At 35.9% G+C, this 4,491-nt stretch overlaps 1 pseudogene; it reads right to left on the bottom strand.

Annotated features, from left to right (window-relative positions):
- Positions 1 to 2,338: 2,338 nt before the first annotated feature.
- LOC132057902 (peptidyl-prolyl cis-trans isomerase CYP59-like) lies at positions 2,339 to 3,806 on the bottom strand (annotated as a pseudogene).
- Between the last annotated feature and the right edge of the window lie 685 nt (positions 3,807 to 4,491).

Raw genomic sequence — 4,491 nt, 5'->3', positions numbered from 1 at the left:
CCACTTTGTTAAAATTATCACTGGCACTTGTACATGCTCGTCTGAAACAACTTTTTTTTATTTAATTACAATATGCAAACACAGTAAACTTTCTTTAAGTAATAAAGAATAGTACTGAACGCGATTTGCACTCCACACATACTATATTTACCAAAAGCTAAAGGTAGATTTTATTTTTGAATCATAGTTCACTGCTGCTTCTATGAGCAAAATTTGTTCTTTACAAAAAAAAAAAAAAAAAGGAAGAAAAAGAATGAAAGTACTGAACGCGATTTGTACTCCACACATACTATATTTACCAAAAGCTAAAGGTAGATTTGAATCATAGTTCACTGCTGCTTCTATGAGCAAAATTTGTTCTTTAAAAAAAAAAAAAAAAGAATGAAAGGAAGGAAGAGGAAACTGGGCCAGGTAAATGCAAAACACAGATACATAAACAGATAAATCCTCAAATTATAAGTTGGATAAGCCAGTATGTTTACCTTCTCATGTTTGGTTTTACTTTAAAGCTCTCATCCCTCAGCTGCATTTTATGTGTCGTCCAGCCAAAGGTGGTGACCGAGATTGCTGTAACATCCTCCATAACACTAAAATAGAGCACTTATTTTCTCGTCTTCAAATAAAGATATCATAACAGAAAAATCACACACAAAGAAACAGAAGCAGAGAAACCGATGATAAATCAAAAATAAAGGATTGACAAAAAATTCGAATGAAAAAGGGAAAATCCCCAAAAACCTACCTCTGAAAGAGCTTGAGAGGAACAAAATCTCTAGAGAGGAGCACAGTGTTGGAGTCAATTTTTGTTTGGACGTTGAAGGGACTGCTATGGAAGTTTTAGATCAGAAAACAGAGAGAAGTAGAGAAGGCACTACACGTGTCTATGGCTGCAGTACACGCGTTAGAAGGGGAACCAATATCGAAATTACAACTTTTGTTGATTTTGGTACAATCTTCTATTGCAGTGTTTGTCCTCCCACTTGTTGGCTTCTAAAATATAGAATGAGTGGAGAAATAAGGGAGATAAAAGCAAACACTTTACAGAATTTAAGTTAGCTATCAGCTTCTATAGCTTCAATTTCAGCCATGATCTATAATGATTTGCATATGATTCTACAAATCAAACCAGTGAACTAATAATATCTACCCATAGTTCTGGGCAAAACTATATGAAGTAAGAGGATCTTATAATGTCTTTCTACTAAAGCAACTACTAGGTATATACACATCATAGAGAAACCAGCAATCAAGACTAGAAAGTTCAAGTGACTGAGACGTTGATCTCCATTAGACACACGCATCAAGTAAAAGAAAAAAGGCCAAACCCATCGACAAACACCTGTGGTCGTCCACTTTTTTCACTTGATTTAAGTGTCACTCTAAAGTGGCCTTGTTCCATTTGAAACTTCAGTGGGCCATTCCTATTCCACTTAGACACTTTTTTGCGCCGAGCAAAACCAACACTAGTCGTATCCTACACGTGGATTAAGTAGCCAATTAAATTGTGTCATGTGTTTCCATTTAAATTGTGCCAACTCAATTAAATTGTGCCAACTCATTTTAATTGTAAATTCACCAATTTGTAAATTCGTCGAGTTTTGACCATTAAAAATTGAGACTTTTGGGCTGGTTGGATGTGCAATGAGGTGACGCCCATTTTGGTGTTGGTTTTGCTCCGATAACGCGAGTTACCATCTCCACCACGCAAAAAGTGTCTAAGTGAAATAGGAATGACCCACACTCCAAATCCACGTGAAGTGTTTAAATGGAAGTCCCCAAGGTCGCTCACTTAGTTCAATTTTACACACAAACAACACATTTAAGTGGCTTTAAGCATGAAAGAAGTGAACACAAAAATCTTGTAAACCTGATTTCTGCATCGTCGCACATCATGGGTTTGGCCAAGAAAAAAAGGATCATGGGTAGGGGGGATTTAGTGCACAAAAGATTGGTTTATCTGAAACTAATAGCTTTTCCTCACAACCCGTATATGTGTTTAGAAAATCCACTGAATATGCACACACAATAGATTTCAAACCCAATAAATCAAATGGTAGAATTTAGATCTTGAACCCATAAAGCTTAAATCTTGGATCGATCATGTGTTAGTAGCTCATTTTTGAAATTAGACAAAAGGTTTAAGCCATTGAAGCTATGATCATAAGGAACATTACGCCAATTAACTTGAGGAATCACAATACTTCCAGATTTTTTAAAAAGCAGGACTAAATCATAGAAGTTACATAAAACAAATAAAGAGTTAGCACAAAGGCATTATACATTGAAATATCATGATCTAGCTAAAATATCCAGACTCTGGCGAATAATCTTCACCGACTTAGTTCCTTCTGCGACGATCACAACCACGACAACGGTCATGGTCACGATCACGATACTGAGTTCTCCGAGCCTTGAGGTTATGATAATCAGTGTTTCTTCTATAAGACAAATCTTTTAGACCCCTCTGATCTCTCTCATTCTCACCACTTCTGCGATGTTCAGTTTTGTAAACTTTACTTCTCTCCTCTTGCCTATGGCGTTCATATGCATCTCTTTTTTTAATCTTCTTCCGGACTCCATCATCATCCAATTCCCTATGTTTAATTAGGATTAGGATTCTCATAATATTTTCTACCTACATAATCTCTTCCCCTCTTATTTCTTTTTGAACTTTCAGCAGCATCTTCGTTAATAACCATTTCAAACCTTGAGTTACCATCTCCACCACGCTGCTTGTTGTAGTCATAGTTAAACTGCAGTTTGGTGGCATCACCAGTGCAGTATTTAGCTACGTGATCCAAAGAACCACATTTGAAGCAACCTTTTATTTGTCCTGTGTGTCGATATTGGGACCAACACATTGCAACACTCTGGCTGAAATCAACACGTATCCTTCGATCATCAATTAGATTACTATTCATCTTAAGATATTCTTGTTCACAGGCCTCTTTGTCCTCAAACTCAATGAAAGCATAGCAGCGGCTGCTCCCAGTCTCGTAGTCCCTAATTATTTCAGCAGATTTCACAGTTCCAAATTGTGAGAAGATTGTATTCAAGTCTTTATCTTCAGTGACTGGATTCAATTTACACACAAACAACACATTCTCAGGTGGCTTTATCTCAGCATAAGGAATGTCCCCTACACTTTCGAGAACTACTGCTCGGGAATGTGCTTCTTTCTCCTCAACTTCTTGTAAACCTACTTGCTCATCCATTTCTAGTCGCACATCATCTTCAACCTCATCTTTTGGCTTTCCTTTAGGTGAAGCATCTGGAATCAAGTCCCATAACTTGGGAGGATCATCATCGAAATGATCGTTCAATATGCAGGTGCATTCGATTCGGATATTTTTAAATGGCCTGCCATTCCTGTCCACATAAGCTTCATTTATCTTATTCAATGTGTCTAACCCTTCCTCAATCTTTCCAAAAACGGTGTGCTTCCCATCAAGGTAGTCAAGATCATCACGCAGTGTGATATAGAACTGAGAAGCATTTAGGTTTTTCCCAGCGTTAGCCATTGCTACAGTTCCCATCTTTGAATGATTCAAGTCTAAATGAATCTCATCTTCGAAAAACCTAGCCTGGTCACCATATAAAAATTTGTATATCGAATCGCCTCCATTTCCCGTTCCAGTGGGATCTCCGGTCTGCATGGTGAAATCCTTCAAAACTGTGTGGAAGAGGCAGCCATTGTAATACTTGATCCTGCATAACTTCAAAAAGTTCTTGCATGTCAAAGGGCAATGATCCGTAAACAAGTCTATTACCATGTCTCCCAAGCTTGTCATTAGCATCACGGACATTATATTTTTCAGTAGGGTTTATGAGATTGTGCGGCTTATAGAGAGATAAATATCAAGAACATTCAAATAAAAGATAATGACAGCAACGATGAATTTTGGAATTAAGAAGAGAACAATTTGATACGATCGAGAAAAGAATTAACGAGTCAACATATATCTTTCAAAAGGTTTCGGGAAAACTAGGTATACCCTAAGCCTATTTTGATTTGGATTGGTTTCACATACTCCTAGTTGAATTAGGAGAAATTCCCCTTAAAAAAAATAGTAATCTATCTATATATAATAGGAGGGGCAAAAGAATATTGGGGTGACAAGTGTCATCACCACAAAAAATAGAATTTAAAAATATAAAATAAATATTAATATTAATATTAATATTAATAATAATAATAATAATAGTATTTTGGATATCAATGAATTTGAATTGAAAATGGGTTGTTTGGTTGTGAGTGCTCCGAAAAAGTTGCACCATTTTGCCTTCTGTATAGTTATTCCAACTTCTACAGTTTTTAAAATCTATCTACTATATACAATAGTTATTCCAACTTTTACAGTTTTTAAAATCTATCTACTATATACAATAGGAGAGGCAAAAGAATGCTGGGATGACAAGTGTATCACCACAAAAAATAGAATTTAAAAATACAAAATACAAAATAAATATTAATATTAAAAATAATAGTAT

The sequence above is a fragment of the Lycium ferocissimum genome, chromosome 5 (genome assembly GCF_029784015.1).
Source record: "Lycium ferocissimum isolate CSIRO_LF1 chromosome 5, AGI_CSIRO_Lferr_CH_V1, whole genome shotgun sequence".
In the NCBI taxonomy this organism is placed as follows: Eukaryota; Viridiplantae; Streptophyta; class Magnoliopsida; order Solanales; family Solanaceae; genus Lycium; species Lycium ferocissimum.
This window is presented reverse-complemented; position numbering and strand designations above follow the sequence as displayed.